We start from the raw sequence: 20,617 nt of genomic DNA on the forward strand, positions 1-20,617 counted from the left end.
TCCTGTGGTAGTAGGTTGGTAGACAGCAACCACCCAGGGAGGTACTACCGTCCTGTGGTAGTAGGTTGGTAGACAACAACCACCCAGGGAGGTACTACCGTCCTGTGGTAGTAGGTTGGCAGACAACAACCACCCAGGGAAGTACTACCGTCCTGTGGTAGTAGGTTGGTAGACAGCAACCACCCAGGGAGATACTACCGTCCTGTGGTAGTAGGTTGGTAGGCAACAACCACCCAGGGAGGTACTACCGTCCTGTGGTAGTAGGTTGGCAGACAACAACCACCCAGGGAGGTACTACCGTCCTGTGGTAATAGACTGGTAGACAGCAACCACCCAGGGAGGTACTACCGTCCTGTGGTAGTAGGTTGGTAGACAGCAACCACCCAGGGAGGTACTACCGTCCTGTGGTAGCAGGTTGGTAGACAGCAACCACCCAGGGAGGTACTACCGTCCTGTGGTAGTAGGTTGGTAGACAGCAACCACCCAGGGAGGTACTACCGTCCTGTGGTAGTAGGTTGGTAGACAGCAACCACCTAGGGAGGTACTACCGTCCTGTGGTAGTAGGTTGGTAGACAACAACCACCCAGGGAGGTACTACCGTCCTGTGGTAGTAGGTTGGCAGACAACAACCACCCAGGGAGGTACTACCGTCCTGTGGTAGTAGGTTGGTAGACAGCAACCACCCAGGGAGGTACTACCGTCCTGTGGTAGTAGGTTGGTAGACAGCAACCACCCAGGGAGATACTACCGTCCTGTGGTAGTAGGTTGGTAGACAGCAACCACCCAGGGAGATACTACCGTCCTGTGGTAGTAGGTTGGTAGACAGCAACCACCCAGGGAGATACTACCGTCCTGTGGTAGTAGGTTGGTAGATAGCAACCACCCAGGGAGGCACTACCGGCCTGTGGTAGTAGGTTGGTAGACAGCAACCACCCAGGGAGATACTACCGTCCTGTGGTAGTAGGTTGGTAGACAGCAACCACCCAGGGAGGCACTACCGTCCTGTGGTAGTAGGTTGGTAGACAGCAACCACCCAGGGAGATACTACCGTCCTGTGGTAGTAGGTTGGTAGACAGCAACCACCCAGGGAGATACTACCGTCCTGTGGTAGTAGGTTGGTAGACAGCAACCACCCAGGGAGGTACTACCGTTCTGCCAAGTGTAAAACGGAAACCTGTAATTATTTTACATGATGGTAAGATTTCTGGTGTCTTTTTTCTGTCTAATAAAGAAACAAGGTTTCATTTACGTCAGCTTACACGTAGGTCACACTACACATAGGTCACACTACACATAGGTCACACTACACATAGGTCACACTACACATAGGTCACACTACACATAGGTCACACTACACATACATGTACAGTCATGTACACCCCTCTTGGCTTTCTTATTTCTTTCTAGTTCTTGTTCTTGTTTATTTCCTCTTATTTCCATGGGGAAATGGAACATAATTTTTCCTCCGTAGACCATGTGTGTGTCATAAGAGGCGACTAAAATGCCAGGAGCAAGGGGCTAGTAACCCCCTTCTCCTGTACATATCAATAAAGTTAAAAAAAGAGTGCTTTAGTTTTTCTTTTTAGGTCACCCTGCCTCGGTGGGTACGGCCTGGTCGTTTAAATAATAATAATAATAATAATAATAATAATAATAATAATAATAATAATAATAATAATAATAATAATAATAATAATTTTGATAAACCAACTTGAATTCATTCTCACTATTTTTTTTTATTTAGATATCATTAGCACTTTTATTATTATTATAATTATTATTATTATTGTTATTATTATTATTATTATTATTATTATTATTATTATTATTATTATTATTATTATTATTATTATTATTATTATTATATCAAGAGATTATTTTTTTCGTTCTTTTTTATATATCTTGTTTCACATTTCTCATTTAATTTACCGTGAATTTCTTCATCAGAACGCCTTTAATTCATTTAAATTTTCCAGAGAAATGAATCCATCCCTAAGATGAATATGTCTTATAGGCAATTACGTCCTGTTAATGTTGTGGAGCAGTTGTAAATAATCTGCCAGCCACTGTATCTTCCTCAGTAATGACTCAGGTGGAAGGTATTATTATCCATGAGTGACTGTAATGTATGAGTCATATTACCCACCACACAGGTAATTAGGTTCACAGTCAGGTTATTTAGTGGTCTGGTCGTTAATGTAAAATGTATACCACAATTTTGAATTTATGTAACAGGGGATATAAATATGTAAGTAATTACATATTACAATAGCCGTACTGTAGGAAAAGCTATTATTGCTTGTTAACAGTGATTGTGAAGATGTAAGAAAGTTGGATCGTGAGGTGAAGCTTATCTCTGGAGGCTTCATCGATCTTCGTGTTGATCTCAGCATCTTGAAGATCGCCTCTACATCTTCTGGCGTCATTAATCTACGTATTTGTCACAGCATCTTCAAGACCGTCTGCACATCTTCTGGTGTCAATGATCTACGTGTTGGTCTCAGCTTCAAAACCGTCTCTACAGCTGCTGTAATATATATATCCTCAGGCTGTTACCCAGATCAACTGACAGTGGTGGAAATATCGTTCTCCTGGGTGTGCGAGGCAACATTTCAGTGTCTCAGCTGCACTGCTTGTAAGTTTTATCGCTCGTGAGTCTAACGAACCATTCTCATGGATCTTCCTCAACTGAAACTTTTAATAAGCACCCAACAATGGTATCATGAAAAAAAAGAATACTGGGCTAGAACTCGAAACGTGGTCCTTGCACAAACCAGAATCAAGGCTTTAATTACTCAGCCACGGCGCTAACAATAGGATGACTACTATAAACAACACAGTGTAATTTGTTTATTGACAGTCGTTCATTACGACTTGGGTTTATAAGCTGAATTTTAGTCTGAATTTTAGTCTGAAACAATATTAAGAGACTTACTGTAGCTTACGAAACATTGTACCACTGGTACAACATTGTACCACTGGTACAATGTTAATCATACTGTCTCCAATTTCCCAGACGCTGTATATCTTATCTCAGCATTATCTATCTCAATATCATATATCTCAGCATCATACATCTCAGCATCATATATCTCAGCATCATATATCTCAGCATCATATATCTCAGCATCATATATCTCAGCATCATATATCTCAGCATCATATATCTCAGCATCATATATCTCAGCATCATATATCTCAGCATCATACATCTCAGCATCATATATCTCAGCATCATATATCTCAGCATCATATATCTCAGCATCATATATCTCAGCATCATATATCTCAGCATCATATATCTCAGCATCATATATCTCAGCATCATATATCTCAGCATCATATATCTCAGCATCATATATCTCAGCATCATATATCTCAGCATCACAGTTTTCAATACTTCCAGCAGTTAATCTGAGAAACTGCCTGATAACACATCAGTTACAACGGAAGCTGCGCAGGTGGCGCAGGTGGCGCAGGTGGCGCAGAAGAGGCTGAGACAAAGACGCAGGTGAAACTGGAAATTTTACAGTATAGCTAAAGCAATAAATCAAGTAAGGAATATTGATGTCCTACGCCGGTGACCTCAGACACATGAGGTCAGCCTCAGCTGTTACGACGGTGTTCTACGTCATCTGAGGAGCATACATAAAGGATGCTTCCGTAGATCCGTCTCGGTAGAGATTTGATGTGTTTTGTACTCTTGTCCTCGGCAAGGTGGGAATCAGCTGGTTGATGAGTGTTCGTAGATGGCTATGTTGGTGGATGGCTATGTTGATAGATGGATATGTGATAGATGGATATGTCGGTAGATAACTATATTGGTAGATGGCTAGGCTGGAAGATGGAGGTGTAATTTGAAGACATTGATTTAAGCACCTGACGGATGGGAGTCTCCTCAGGTCCACTTTACTGATCCTTTGTAATCAGTTCTTTACTAAACTATTAATACGTGTTTGTTTGAGGGAGAAAATAACACACATACAATATATATATACATATATATATATATATATATATATATATATATATATATATATATATATATATATATATATATATATATATATATATATATATATATATATATATATATATATATATATATATATATATATATATATATATATATATATATATATATATATATATATAGCGGAGGTCCTTCTAAGTTTGAGCTTACTCAAGTTTGAACTCCATTGTCATTACTGCAGTTGTCCCTAAAGTTACACCTGATCGAAGACGTTTGTTTATCTCTCCTGAAACTCCGTATGGGAAAGACACTGAAATTTGTCACTGCTTGCTGAATAAATTCTTTGCTGAATTCCGTCCTATGCTGCAATGATCGTAATATTTTTCTTAGTTTCTTAGAAATAAATAGGTTAGACAAAGATATGGCTGGAAATAACTGAGTGTGAGAAGGACCTACCTAGCGTGGGGCAGTAGGCCTACTACAGTGCTCGTATATTTGACAGATTTCCTGAAATAACTTTCAAGCTCTTGATAATGTGAGAAATTACGAAAGCTTTTGGTATTTCACTATTTTTTCACAGTGGTTATTTGGCATATTGTGATATCACTTGTTTGCTGTGATTTTACTGCATATAACACACACACACACACACACACACACACACACACACACACACACACACACACACACACACACACACACACATACACACAGGGATGTTAGGAAGCATTTCTTCAGTCATAGGATGTGAAACATTCTAGAACGTGTAGTGGAGGCATGATCCATACATAGCTTTAAGAATACGTATGGTGAAGCTCATACAAAAGGGAGAGAGTGGACCTAGTAGCGACCAGTGAAGAGGCGGGGCCAGGAGCTATGACTCACCCCTGCAACGACAATTAGGTGAGTACATAAATATATAAATGTGTTTATTTCACTGCCTCCGTCTGTATTTTACTGCGGAGGTTGTGTAAAGATTTATGTTGGTGAAACTTCCAGAGTCCTGGATACCAGAGTCTAAGAACATATTAACGCATGTAGAAGCAACGACACAGAGTACTTACTATACACAGTAACAACATTAATAATACATGCACTCTACACAACATTAAGAATACATGTACTCTACACAGCAACAACATTAAGAATACATGTACTCTACACAACATTAAGAATACATGTACTCTTCACAGCAACAACATTAAGAATACATGTACTCTACACAGCAACAACATTAAGAATACATGTACTCTACACAACAACAACATTAAGAATACATGTACTCTACACAACATTAAGAATACATGTACTCTTCACAGCAACAACATTAAGAATACATGTACTCTACACAACAACAACATTAAGAATACATGTACTCTACACAACAACAACATTAAGAATACATGTACTCTTCACAGCAACAACATTAAGAATACATGTACTCTACACAACAACAACATTAAGAATACATGTACTCTACACAACAACAACATTAAGAATACATGTACTCTACACAACAACAACATTAAGAATACATGTACTCTACACAACAACAACATTAAGAATACATGTACTCTACACAACAACAACATTAAGAATACATGTACTCTTCACAGCAACAACATTAAGAATACATGTACTCTTCACAGCAACAACATTAAGAATACATGTACTCTACACAACATTAAGAATACATGTACTCTACACAACAACAACATTAAGAATACATGTACTCTACACACCAACAACATTAAGAATACATGTACTCTACACACCAACAACATTAAGAATACATGTACTCTTCACAGCAACAACATTAAGAATACATGTACTCTACACAGCAACAACATTAAGAATACATGTACTCTACACAACAACAACATTAAGAATACATGTACTCTACACACCAACAACATTAAGAATACATGTACTCTACACACCAACAACAGCACTAAGAATACATGTACTTTACACAGGAATACAAGCACTAAAAATACTTACACTCTGTACAGGAACATTATCATCAGACCAGGAGCCATGACTCGACCCTTGCAACCACAATGAGGTGAGTACTAAGAATACTTAGACTATACATAGGAACAACACTAAAAACACATTCCCTCTACACAGACGCAATAACACTAAGTGTACTTACGTCCTGTATATGAACTCTACACCCTACACATCAACAAAAACACTAAGAATACTTATATTCTACACAGAGGCAACAACACTAAGAATACTTACACCATACATAGGAAAAAAACACTTTGAATACATACACTTTATACAGATAAAATAGCATAAAGAATACATACGCTACGCAGACGTAACAATACTAAGAATACATTTATTCTACAGGGACACAATAACACTAAGAACACATACTCTACACAGAAGCAACACTACACAGGAACATTGAGAACCATTTATGAACGTCCCAGTATAAGATTTATAGTCACAGAAAACGACAGTCTCAGCAAATTATGTTTTACAACCCACAGTAACAATCACAACAAATAACATGAATCAAAACTCAAGATCACTCACAATCCCCGAAGTTTTAGTGAGGGTTATTATTCCAGTATGTGATACTGTGATGACCTAACCTCACATACTGGGCTGGCTATTCATATGTCGCGACCTCAGGAAGCCATTTTTTACCCTAGGACCCCTCCCTCTGTCCCCTCTCTCTCTCTCTCTCTCTCTCTCTCTCTCTCTCTCTCTCTCTCTTTCTTTCTCTCGTATCCCTAGAAACACCAGTGTCTCGGTGTTCTCTGTGTGAATTGATAGAGGCAGCCTGTGGCCAGGAAGGCATCAGGAGAGCAGCAGGTGACCAGGAAGGCAACAGATGGCCAGGAAGGTAGGTAGCAGGTGGCCAGTTAGGAAGGAAGTTAGCAGGTGTCCAGAGAGCATGGAAGATAGTGCGGGGCCAGTTAGGAAGGATGGTAGCAGGTGGCCAGGAAGGAACGAGGGTAGTAGGTGACCAGGGAGGAAGGTAGCAGGTAACTAAGGAAGAAGGAGGGTAACAGGTGGCCAGGGAGGAAGAAAGGTAGCAGGTGGCCAGGGAGGAAGGAAGGTAGCAGGTGGCCAGGGAGGAAGGAAGGTAGCAGGTGGCCAGGGAGGAAGGAAGGTAGCAGGTGGCCAGGGAGGAAGGAAGGTAGCAGGTAGCCAGGGAGGAAGGCAGGCAATAGGTGGTCAAGAAGGAAAGCAATAGGTGGCCAAGAAGGAAAGCAATAGGTGGCCAAGAAGGAAAGCAATAGGTGGTCAAGAAGGAAAGCAATAGGTGGCCAAGAAGGAAAGCAATAGGTGGTCAAGAAGGAAAGCAATAGGTGGCCAAGAAGGAAAGCAATAGGTGGTCAAGAAGGAAAGCAATAGGTGGCCAAGAAGGAAAGCAATAGGTGGTCAAGAAGGAAAGCAATAGGTGGCCAAGAAGGAAAGCAATAGGTGGCCAAGAAGGAAAGCAATAGGTGGTCAAGAAGGAAAGCAATAGGTGGCCAAGAAGGAAAGCAATAGGTGGTCAAGAAGGAAAGCAATAGGTGGCCAAGAAGGAAAGCAATAGGTGGCAAGGAAGGCAGCAGGTGGCTAGAAAAGGAGTAGGAAATGCAGGCAGGAGGAGTTCCAGGAAGTATTGTGGCAACATTCAAGGCTGCTGCTTTCAGCTTTACTCATACAATCTCCTCCAACAATTTTGCTGAGCGCCAACACAAGGTGTTGCCGGGCTGATGGAGGGAGGAAGAGAGGGAGGAGGGAAGTACTGGGGCGGGTGAAGGAGGATATGAAGAATGATAAGAGGGATAGGAATGCAGTGAAGAGACGAGGAAGGGAAGGAATTGCAGGACGATGTAGGACGTAGAATGTGGGTAAAGGCAGGTAGGAGGGAGAATGTGTGTGAAGGAGGGAGTTGGGAAATCTAAGATGGTGGACGGAGGATGGGAAGGGATAGACAAAATCAATTGTGTAGAGATAAGAAAGAAGAGAGACGTACAGGCCAAGTATTTGGTGGAAGGGACGGGAGGAAAGAAGAAGGGGAAAGGGAGGGAGGGAGAGAGGAAGGGAGGGAGGAAGGGAGAGAGAGTGAGAAATTTAATAAAAGTTTTTGCATTATAATAAAAAGTCAAAATCAAATTTTATTTCTTTGATACATTTAACTTTTGTAAACAAAAGCGACCAACGTTGCAGAACCCATTTCATATTTAACATTATTTGTATCCGTTATAACGCATCTGTTGGATATAAAGTGCCGTTAACAGTGTCAGTTCTGAAACGCAACTTCTGCCAGCATTCTTACTTAACCAGGTTGTTGGTCTGTCTGAAACTAACATGTCTAAGCTAATAGCAGGACGTTAAGCTTGCTTCATTACCTGGATATGTAAGTTAGTTGGATATCTGGGCTTATAAGTGACTTGGATAACTGAACCTGTAAATTAGTTGTTTACTGGACTTATAAGTTCCTTGGACTCACTAACTTGTAAATTACTTGGACAACAGGACTTAAATGTTGTTTGGATACCTTTCAAAGTACACTGTAACCTTGATAAATTTCTCTTTGGCCATTTTTTAAATATATTTTCGCCATAAGAATTTATTAAAAAAATATAGCAACACAATCTGTGTTTATATATATATATATATATATATATATATATATATATATATATATATATATATATATATATATATGGATGGGTCTATGAAAGATGAGGTGAATCATAGAATTGATGAGGGAAAAAGAGTGAGTGGTGCACTTAGGAGTCTGTGGAGACAAAGAACTTTGTCCTTGGAGGCAAAGAGGGGAATGTATGAGAGTATAGTTTTACCAACGCTCTTATATGGGTGTGAAGCGTGGGTGATGAATGTTGCAGCGAGGAGAAGGCTGGAGGCAGTGGAGATGTCATGTCTGAGGGCAATGTGTGGTGTGAATATAATGCAGAGAAGTCGTAGTTTGGAAGTTAGGAGGAGGTGCGGGATTACCAAAACTGTTGTCCAGAGGGCTGAGGAAGGGTTGTTGAGGTGGTTCGGACATGTAGAGAGAATGGAGCGAAACAGAATGACTTCAAGAGTGTATCAGTCTGTAGTGGAAGGAAGGCGGGGTAGGGGTCGGCCTAGGAAGGGTTGGAGGGAGGGGGTAAAGGAGGTTTTGTGTGCGAGGGGCTTGGACTTCCAGCAGGCATGCGTGAGCGTGTTTGATAGGAGTGAATGGAGACAAATGGTTTTTAATACTTGACGTGCTGTTGGAGTGTGAGCAAAGTAACATTTATGAAGGGATTCAGGGAAACCGGCAGGCCGGACTTGAGTCCTGGAGATGGGAAGTACAGTGCCTGCACTCTGAAGGAGGGGTGTTAATGTTGCAGTTTAAAAACTGTAGTGTAAAGCACCCTTCTGGCAAGACAGTGATGGAGTGAATGATGGTGAAAGTTTTTCTTTTTCGGGCCACCCTGCCTTGGTGGGAATCGGCCGGTGTGATAATAAAAAAAAAAAATAAATATATATACTATATATATAATTATATATATATATATATATATATATAAATATATAATATATATATATATATATATATATATATATAAATATATATATGTCGTGCCGAATAGGCAGAATTTGCGATCTTGGCTTAAATAACTACGTTCATCTTGCCATATAGGACAAGTGAAAATTTGTGTATGCAATAATTTCGTCAAAATCATTGTGAACCTAACGAAAAAAATATATTTCACTGTGTTTGTTTAGTATTAAATTACTGTAAACAAATCTAAAATATATTTAGTTGGGTTAGGCTAAAATAAATTGCTCTTGTTATAATAAGGTTAGGTAAGTTTTCTAAGATTCTTTTGGTGCAAAATTAAATTTTTTTACATTAACATTAATGAAAAAAATATATCTTTAAACGTATATGAGAAAATTTTAGAAAGGACTTAATTTTAAATGAGTTCTTGCTAAATGACCAGTTTTACATATTCGGCACGACATATACATATATATATATATATATATATATATATATATATATATATATATATATATATATATATATATATATATATATATATATATATATATATATATATATATATATATATATATATATATATATAATGTATGTATGTATTTATGTATAAATCTGTTTGTACGTGCGTGCGTTTGTTCGTGTTTGTGTGTGTGTGTGTGTGTGTGTGTGTGTGTGTGTGTGTGTGTGTGTGTGTGTGTGTGTGTGTGTGTGTGTGTGTGTGTGTGTGTGTGTGTGTGTGTGTGTGTGTGTGTGTGTGTACTCACCTAGTTGTACTCACCTAGTTGAGGTTGCGGGGGTCGAGTCCGAGCTCCTGGCCCCGCCTCTTCACTGATCGCTACTAGGTCACTCTCCCTGAGCCGTGAGCTTTATCGTACCTCTGCTTAAAGCTATGTATGGATCCTGCCTCCACTACATCGCTTCCCAAACTATTCCACTTACTGACTACTCTGTGGCTGAAGAAATACTTCCTAACATCCCTGTGATTCATCTGTGTCTTTAGCTTCCAACTGTGTCCCCTTGTTACTGTGTCCAATCTCTGGAACATCCTGTTTTTGTCCACCTTGTCAATTCCTCTCAGTATTTTGTATGTCGTTATCATGTCCCCCCTATCTCTCCTGTCCTCCAGTGTCGTCAGGTTGATTTCCCTTAACCTCTCCTCGTAGGACATACCTCTTAGCTCTGGGACTAGTCTTGTTGCAAACCTTTGCACTTTCTCTAGTTTCTTTACGTGCTTGGCTAGGTGTGGGTTCCAAACTGGTGCCGCATACTCCAATATGGGCCTAACGTATACGGTGTACAGGGTCCTGAACGATTCCTTATTAAGATGTCGGAATGCTGTTCTGAGGTTTGCTAGGCGCCCATATGCTGCAGCAGTTATTTGGTTGATGTGCGCTTCAGGAGATGTGCCTGGTGTTATACTCACCCCAAGATCTTTTTCCTTGAGTGAGGTTTGTAGTCTCTGACCCCCTAGACTGTACTCCGTCTGCGGCCTTCTTTGCCCTTCCCCAATCTTCATGACTTTGCACTTGGTGGGATTGAACTCCAGGAGCCAATTGCTGGACCAGTTCTGCAGCCTGTCCAGATCCCTTTGTAGTTCTGCCTGGTCTTCGATCGAGTGTATTCTTCTCATCAACTTCACGTCATCTGCAAACAGGGACACCTCAGAGTCTATTCCTTCCGTCATGTCGTTCACAAATACCAGAAACAGCACTGGTCCTAGGACTGACCCCTGTGGGACCCCGCTGGTCACAGGTGCCCACTCTGACACCTCGCCACGTACCATGACTCGCTGCTGTCTTCCTGACAAGTATTCCCTGATCCATTGTAGTGCCTTCCCTGTTATCCCTGCTTGGTCCTCCAGTTTTTGCACCAATCTCTTGTGTGGAACTGTGTCAAACGCCTTCTTGCAGTCCAAGAAAATGCAATCCACCCACCCCTCTCTCTCTTGTCTTACTGCTGTCACCATGTCATAGAACTCCAGTAGGTTTGTGACACAGGATTTCCCGTCCCTGAAACCATGCTGGCTGCTGTTGATGAGATCATTCCTTTCTAGGTGTTCCACCACTCTTCTCCTGATAATCTTCTCCATGATTTTGCATACTATACATGTCAGTGACACTGGTCTGTAGTTTAATGCTTCATGTCTGTCTCCTTTTTTAAAGATTGGGACTACATTTGCTGTCTTCCATGCCTCAGGCAATCTCCCTGTTTCGATAGATGTATTGAATATTGTTGTTAGGGGTACACATAGCGCCTCTGCTCCCTCTCTCAATACCCATGGGGAGATGTTATCTGGCCCCATTGCCTTTGAGGTATCTAGCTCACTCAGAAGCCTCTTCACTTCTTCCTCGGTTGTGTGCACTGTGTCCAGCACTTGGTGGTGTGCCCCACCTCTCCGTCTTTCTGGAGTCCCTTCTGTCTCCTCTGTGAACACTTCTTTGAATCTCTTGTTGAGTTCTTCACATACTTCCCGGTCATTTCCTGTTGTCTCTCCTCCTTCCTTGTGTGTGTGTGTGTGTGTTTGTGTGTGTGTGTGTGTGTGTGTGTGTGTGTGTGTGTGTGTGCGTGTGTGTGTGTGTAGGTGGATACAACAGTTTTACGAAAAATAAGTGATATTTGAGACAGGATTAGAGTTGTGTGTGGTAGGTGGACACACTTTACGAGGCTCAAGGGTGTGCTGGTGTGTGCACTAACTTGCCTTCACTTTGCTGAGTTTTACTGTTGCCCAGAAATATGCAGGTATTTTCTGCTTCCCTATCCACTCCCAACATTGTGTTGGGGGGGAGGGGGGATGGGCAGTGGCAGTGGTGGTGGTGGTGGTCGTATTGTTGGTGGTCATGGTATTGGTGGTGGTGGCGACGACAGCAGTAGTTTTTTTGTTATTGTTATTGCTTTTGTTATTATTGGGGTGGTAGACTACAAGGACTACACTAACTCTATGAACAAATATCTACAATACTGGTACTGTAACTTATCTGGCAACACAAACAAACCCAGAAAAAAAACATGGAGGAGTCAGGTGCCAAATGGTACAATCCTCTCAAAGGTGAGTTGCTCACACACTTTTGTGTCTCGATCACACACACTGCACGACACTCAGTCAACCGTACCAGCAGCCACGATGAAAACTCTCGTGGGTTTTTCCTGGGGTGGAGGAAAAGGCCTGTACAAATAGGAAGGACGTCTGTCTCATGCTCGGCAGACGGAGGATCAAGCCTCCACCACGTGTTGCGCTGTATGACTTCACATGGGTTTAGCACTTACCACGAATTATTTAAATATTTTATTTATTCCCCTGGGGTGGGGGTGGATTTACCAAATATCCCCACACTTCTGTTTTATAGTGTGTGTGTGTGTGTGTGTGTGTGTGTGTGTGTGTGTGTGTGTGTGTGTGTGTGTGTGTGTGTGTGTATGTTGGTAGGCAACAGACACGTGTACATTGATCAAGACATATTAAGGAAGCGTTTCGCTACGAACAGCTTTTAAAGTCCATCAGATTAGGACTAAGGAAGCAGTCGTGGAGAAACCTTTTCCTAATGTCTTGATACATCCTTGTCTTTCAAATACAATTTCTCGGTATCACTGTAACAATTCCACCATCCATGAGTAGCGGTGATTTATTTTATGTACCTCTCCTGTCCTCATCACCTCGACGCCTTCTTTTAGTTATAAACACTAGTTAATTTTCAAGGTGTTTGAAAAAAAAAATTCCTATAATTTAAGCTTATTTAATGCTAATGCATTTGAAATTTCTGGTAAGTTACCAGTGGTTTAACAGAAGACGATCGACTTCGTAGATAAGTCAGTATCAGCAGTCTGGACTGAGGTGGTGGGTTCTCAGACGTATATCTACCAGAATATCGGGTTAAGCTCCGCACCAAATAATGTTATGGAGAATATAATTAGTACTGGCTTCAGCGTGTTAGCATTAATTAATGGGCGGTTATGACCTCCACTAAATTTTTATTTTTCAAAAGATAAAGTGTTACACATTTACTTGCCTTTTCCCTGGTGTTATATATTTATATTCCTTCATAAAAGGGGCTTCATATTCGTTATGCCTTGAAATAAGGTGTTACATATATTAATATACCTTTATTAGTGTTTTGGATGCCGTGTCTGGCAGAATGTTACTCTCAAGTCTTATGTGATAAATTAGAATATTAATACACAGAACCCAGGGCATAAGGTGGGTATTTTTAATTTTCATAGAGTGAGTACAGGTGAATGTGTTATAGTCGGAGTACACCATTATTATATGTGTTAATACCAAGACAAGCAGCTTTCCAATGGTGCTATGGTTTTCATGACATTTCTTTAGTTTAGTTTAATTAAACAAAACTAGATGTAATTCACCTTCCACTGATTACTGAAGAACATGAACACTTCATCCACCTCATAATGGATTACTAAAAATGGAGGCTTCACCTTGTCCAGTGGCATAAGGAATATTACGTTCACTTACGCCAGATTCACTCTTTGCTAATCTGACCGTCAGATACTGATGAAGTAGCCTTGCAACTCTGTCCTAACCTGTTTTATTAGGAGCCTAATGCTTACAAGTCCATCTGGCATTCCTAATGACATTACCCTATAATTACACAACACACACACAAAACGATCAGTTGTTTTTAAACACTTGATTGGCTGTATTCCAGAAAGCCTAGACACCAACCAATCTGGATTGCCTGGAGTCTACCTGGAAAGTGTTCCAGGGTTCAACTCCCCAGTGACCCCGTCCATAATCAGACAGAATCTGTGCAATCAATTCTATGATTCACAATCAGGGTCCTATTGAATTCACGATAAACACGCACGTTAGAATGTTACATATTTTTAAGATGATTAATGTTGTATATTCTCTCAGAACGTCGTTTGTTAGGCGTGTGTACCTCATAAATCGAATCACTTACTTCACTTAGATGTTAAAGGGATCTACTAAGCACTGGTTATTAAGTCAGGACCAAGTCGCTCGATGAAGGTTCTTGGCAGGAATGATTTGTCATACAATTACTTCATTACCAGCTGAGTTTCTATTATATATTATACAGCTATAACACGATTCTGGTAGTGTTTATCCTGAAGAAGGGAAACGCCATGATAGGGAGTCTTATTGTGGTTCAATCCTCTTTGAGAAGAGCTAGAGGCCCTTTGACAGAATGGCCGTATGTAAGCTATGTGGAATTGTGACCAACTGACTCTTGCAAACTTATGGTTAATTACGTACGCTCTCAACATGCTTTTAAGCGTCTTTCTATAGCACCTAGTGGTTATTCCTAGTTGAAAAAGAATTTGACGAAAGATCCTAGACTTGAATGTCGATCACTGGTCTGATTGGAATGCACACGGCACCCTTAGTTCTGTGAAGACTCTCATCAGAGTCCGCACAATAGAGCGTGCATTGATGCGTCGTAATGGTATTGCTTCAGGATACCTAACAGAGGTACACACAATAGTTAGCAGATATTCATTTCCGTTATGCATCCCTGATAAGGGATCAAGACAGTCCATAACCAGCCTAGAGAAAGGTTCACCAAACGCTGATATGGGAAATAATAGGAGCTACCTCTATTGACCTGCTTTCCCTCTAATTTGACACCTTGCACATGTCCTGATACGGGAAGACACATTTACTGCTATTTTTGGCCAGAATATTTTTGGGCTACTGTCTTCCAAATTTTTTTCTTTTCATCCAGAGTGCCACCCACGAGATTGTGTACTGTGTCACTATATGTCTCATACACACTGCAGGCACCAGTACATAACCTTCCATACCTGATATTTTCCATGGCACGTGATAAAATCTCTCTCACTGATATATTGACACGTATTGTATGACAAGTTGTGTTCTTATCTTCTGCTTCCTAAGACGGACTGTCCACGAGCTGACTCAAGTCCATCTCCCTGTAATTATTCTGGCCATATATCAACAACAGTCTCCGGCGTGTTGAGACATGAATACCTCTTGTGACTTGTCTGAGAGTTGTATTTTGGACGTGATCTTTGTATGAGAGAGACGGCCGCATCTGTTTCTCATCAAATAGGCCCAGGTTACCGTCATGAGTTGGATTCTCAGTCTTATGTCGCAGAGCCTGTGCGATACGCATTGGCCGTGTCACAACCACAGTAGAAAATAGTTCTGGTAACGAACTTCGTGCCCGTTCCAGAACTTTTTCTGCTAGAACTAATTGTTCATCACAAATTTTACCCAACTTCAGTGAATGATTTCCGACCAGTAGTTGTGCGTCATGAATGGAAAATTCGCCTTAAAAATGCTATGTACTCTTGTAACCTGTGAAATATTTGTTTTATATAAAAATGATAATCCATAGGGAAACTAGAACTAGCCTGGTCATGAGCCTCTAATAAAACATTAACTCTAATGCACATTAAAGATAAAAGAGTTACCACAGAAGACCACAACAAGGTATAATACGAAAGAGTCCCTGAAGATAACTTCAGTTCGACAGTGTCTGTCTTACTGTAACTCTAGAAGTGCCCTGGAAAAGAGCACATCGATGCTTTACTAGTACATATCCTCGGTGTCAATACCAGCCGTGACGGTAGGATGACTTACATCCTCGTTCACCATGCCGTGACGGTAGGATGACTTACATCCTCGTTCACCATGCCGTGACGGTAGGATGACTTACATCCTCGTTCACCATGCCGTGACGGTAGGATGACTTACATCCTCGTTCACCATGCCGTGACGGTAGGATGACTTACATCCTCGTTCACCACGAGTATCTTGTAGTCCATGAGTTCTTGTATCGTCTGGCCAAAATTGAGGCAGGTCCGGGAGTGCTCTGCTTCTTTTGTATCTTACAGCACTACTTAGACATTCAGCGACTGCAAATAAAAGCGCCTGCCCTTACACGAGGAAAAAAATAATAATTTTTCCGAAAATGCTGATGGCTGTAGATATAGAATTCTCTCTACAAAATGCAATAAATTTTATTTTTGAAAAAAAAAAAAATGGAAAAGTCTTGAACTAAGAATACAGCATAAATATAGCAGTAGATCTTGGCAAGAGTCGAATACTCATGCAAGAGACAGTAATAACTTAATTGATTTTCAATATGTGCAGAAAGTGGCGTCTATCAAATTTGTGGTTGGAGGAAATAAAATATAATTGAGCTTCAAAAAAAATAGTATTGACTGCAATATCAGTGAGTTCAGGATTACATAAATTAGACTTATTTATAATGAATAAACTTTGTGAGTATTACAAGTGGTGTTGACACAGTTTCCCTGACATGTCACTCTCAAATATTACCTGATATGACCTGACTATAAAACTTCACAATACTGAGAAGGCATTTACATGTCAGGTCATATCTCAGCTTTTAAGTCTTTTGATGTCGTATGTTTACCGATCCTTGATAATGTTATTAATCACGAAAGTGCTTGGAATGTTACTATATACATACATACATATATATATATATATATATATATATATATATATATATATATATATATATATATATATATATATATATATATATATATATATATATATATATATATATATATATATATATATAATATGTGTGTGTGTGCTCACCTAATTGTAGTTGCAGGGGTCAGACTCAGCTCCTGGTCCTGCCTCTTCACTGAATGCTACTAGGTCCTCTCTCTCCCTGCTCCATGAGCTCTATCATACCTCGTCTTAAAGCTATGTATGGTTCCTGCCTCCACTACATCACTCGCCAGACTGTTTCACTTCCTGACCACTCTGTGACTGAAGAAATGCTTCCTAACATCCCTGTGATTCATCTGAGTCTTCAACTTCCAAGAGTGACCCCTTGTTTCTGTGTCCCCTCTTTGGAACATCTTATCTCTGTCCACCTTGTCTATTCCACGAAGTATTTTGTATGTCGTTATCATGTCTCCCCTAACCTTCCTGTCCTCCAGTGTCGTCAGGCCGATTTCCCTTAACCTTTCTTCGTAGGACATTCCCCTTAGCTCTGGAACTAACCTTGTCGCAAACTTTTGCACTTTCTCTAATTGCTGGACCAGGTGTCCAGCCTGTCCAGATCTCTTTGAAGGCCTGCCTGATCCTCATCTTATTTAATTCTCCTCATTAACTTCACATCATCTGCGAACAGGGACACCTCTGAATCTATCCCTTCCTTCATGTCATTCACATATACCAAAAATAGCACTGGTCCTAGGACCGACCCCTGTGGGACCCCGCTAGTCACAGGTGCCCACTGTGATACCTCATCACGTACCATGACTCGTTGTTGCCTCCCTGTCAGGTATTCTCTGATCCACTGAAGTGCCCTTCCCGTTATACGCGCCTGATCCTCTAGTTTCTGCACTACTCTCTTGTGAGGAACTGTGTCGAAGCCTTCTTGCAGTCCAAGAAGATGCAATCAACCCACCTCTCTCTCTCGTGTCTTACTTCTGTTACTTTATCATAAAACTCCAGAGGGTTTGTGACACAGGATTTGCCTTCCATGAAACCGTGCTGGTTGTCATTATACTTTTGTTCCATTCCATGTGCTCCGCCATTTTCCTCCTGATAATCTTCAGCATAACTTTGCATACTATACACGTCAGTGACACTGGTCTGTAGTTTATTGCCTCTTTTCTGTCTCCTTTTTTTAAAAATGGGAACTACATTTGCCGTCTTCCATACCTCAGGTAGTTGCCCAGTTTCAAGGGATGTGTTGAAGATTGTGGGTAATGGCACACACAGCATTTCTGCTCCCTCTCTAAGGACCCATGGGGAAATGTTGTCTGGTTCCATTGCCTTTGAGGTGTGTGTGTGTGTGCGCACGTCAAAGGGATTTTTATTTTCTATTAACATATAAAGTATTCAGATATTTAGGAGTGGATGTGTCAGCAAGTGGGTCAACGAAAGATGAGGTGAATCATAGAACTGATGAGGGGAAAAAGGTGATTGGTGTACTGAAGAGTCTGTGGAGACAAAGAACTTTGTTCATGGAAGCAAAGAGGGGAATGAATGAGAGTATAGTTATACCAACACTCTTATATGAGTGTGAAGCATGGGCGGTGAATGTTGCAACAAGGAGAAGGCTGGAAGCAGTGGAGATATCGTGTCTGAGGGCAATGTGTGGTGTGAATATAATGCAGAGAATTAGTAGTTTAGAAATTTGGAGGTTCGGGATTACCAAAACTATTATCCAGAGGGCTGAGGAGGGGTTGTTAAGATGGTTTGGACATGTAGAGAGGCTGGAAGGAAATAGAATGACTTCGAGAGTGTATAAATCTGTATTGGAGGGAAGGCGGGGTACAGGTCGGCCTAGGAAAGGTTGAAGGGAGGGGGTTGGACTTCCAGCAAGCATGCATAAGCGTGTTAGATAGGATCGAATCGAGATAAATGGCTTTTAGAACTTGACGTGCTGTTGGAGTGTGAGAAGGGCAATATTTATGAAGGGATTCGGGGAAACCGGCAGGATGGACTTGAGTCCTGGAGATGGGAAGTATAGTGTCTGCACTCTGAAGGAGAGGTGTTAATGTTGCAGTTTTATTGTTGTAGTATAAGCATGCTTTTGGCAAGACAATGACGGAGTGAATGATGGTGAAAGTTTTTCTTTTTCGGGCCACCCTGCCTTGGTGGGAGACGGCCGATGCTGAAACTGATGAAAATCAACTTCAATATTTGTTATGATGAATAAGAAAGGTTTGTAGGAGGCCGTATGTAAGAGCAACTCACACACTCTACGGTCCTACCTACCCACGTTTCACTTCCTCTTCGTTATATATGTATTTGAATGATTTCCTAATGTTAATACTAATGTGAAAGAGAGAGACTGAGAGAGAGTGAGAGAGAGAGAGGGAGAGAGAGGGAGAGAGAGAGAGAGAGAGAGAGAGAGAGAGAGAGAGAGAGAGAGAGAGAGAGAGAGAGAGAGAGAGAGAGAGAGAGAGAGAGAGAGAGAGAGAGAGAGAGAGAGAGAGAGAGAGAGAGAGGCAGACAGACAGAGAGAACGAATTATTCAAGATATCACTCCTCCCCCATTCAGCACCATTGACACTCCCAGCACTACACACACACACACACACACACACACACACACACACACACACACACACACACACACACACACACACACACACACACACACACACACACACAACAATTACCAAGACATCGCCTATAAGTTCAAAACAATATATCAACATAATCCCATTAACACGAACAAGGACACCAGTAGTACGAACAAGGACACCAGTAGTACGAACAAGGACACGATAAACAAGTACAGTATTAAAAACAAGAATAAAATACAACAAATTAGCTAAGTGCTGTTTAATTTGCATGTCATGGCGGGAGCCGTGATGCTGGTGGAGGTCTCTTGATCCAAGGAGTTGGAATGGCTTTTCCCTTGGATGAAACCCTATTACCTCCCAGTCCCAGGGGGCTGCATGTGACCCATGAGGGTTTATCTCCTCCCTGTGACAATATACAATGATAATCTCTCTCACTGAACGTCTGTTTGTCTGGTGACACTTAGTGCTCATTGACATGTGCAACATGCAGATGTTAAGTGTTGGTATTACAGGTGTTGGTATTACAGGTGTTGGCATTGCATATGTTAGAATGACAGGTATAAGCGTTGCAGGTGTTAACATAGCGGGTGCTAGTGTTGCAGGTGCTAGCACTGCAGGTGTTATCGTTGCAGATGTTAACATCGCAGGTGTTAGCATTGCAGGTATTAATATAACGGGTGTTAGCATCGCAGGTGCTAACATTATAGATTTAAAAAAACTGAAACAAATTTATGAATATATTTCACAGTATTAGTTTTGCTGTGATTTACTAAAGTTATTATGAGCGTCTGTGATCTTGTGATGGTGTCTGCCTCACCCCTCACCTCACTGCCAGTCTCCCTCACCCCTCACCTCACTGCCAGTCTCCCTCACCTCTCACCTCACTGCCAGTCTCCCTCACCCCTCACCTCACTGCCAGTCTCCCTCACCCCTCACCTCACTGCCAGTCTCCCTCACCCCTCACCTCACTGCCAGTCTCCCTCACCCCTCACCTCACTGCCAGTCTCCCTCACCCCTCACCTCACTGCCAGTCTCCCTCACCCCTCACCTCACTGCCAGTCTGCCTCACCCCTCACCTCACTGCCAGTCTCCCTCACCCCTCACCT

At 41.3% G+C, this 20,617-nt stretch overlaps 1 protein-coding gene and 1 long non-coding RNA gene across 2 annotated transcripts in view; one reads left to right on the top strand and one right to left on the bottom strand.

The window, feature by feature from the left end:
- Scp2 (Sarcoplasmic calcium-binding protein 2) overlaps positions 1 to 20,617 on the top strand; it is a 394,806-nt gene that overhangs the window by 93,753 nt on the left and 280,436 nt on the right. The window lies entirely within an intron of this gene.
- LOC128692577 (uncharacterized) overlaps positions 16,201 to 20,617 on the bottom strand; it is a 97,839-nt gene continuing 93,422 nt past the window's right edge. Inside the window, exon 3 of the long non-coding RNA XR_008407604.2 lies at positions 16,201 to 16,337. This is a non-coding gene — a long non-coding RNA (uncharacterized lncRNA). The remainder of the gene's footprint in view (positions 16,338 to 20,617) is intronic.

The sequence above is a fragment of the Cherax quadricarinatus genome, chromosome 30, assembly GCF_038502225.1.
Source record: "Cherax quadricarinatus isolate ZL_2023a chromosome 30, ASM3850222v1, whole genome shotgun sequence".
In the NCBI taxonomy this organism is placed as follows: Eukaryota; Metazoa; Arthropoda; class Malacostraca; order Decapoda; family Parastacidae; genus Cherax; species Cherax quadricarinatus.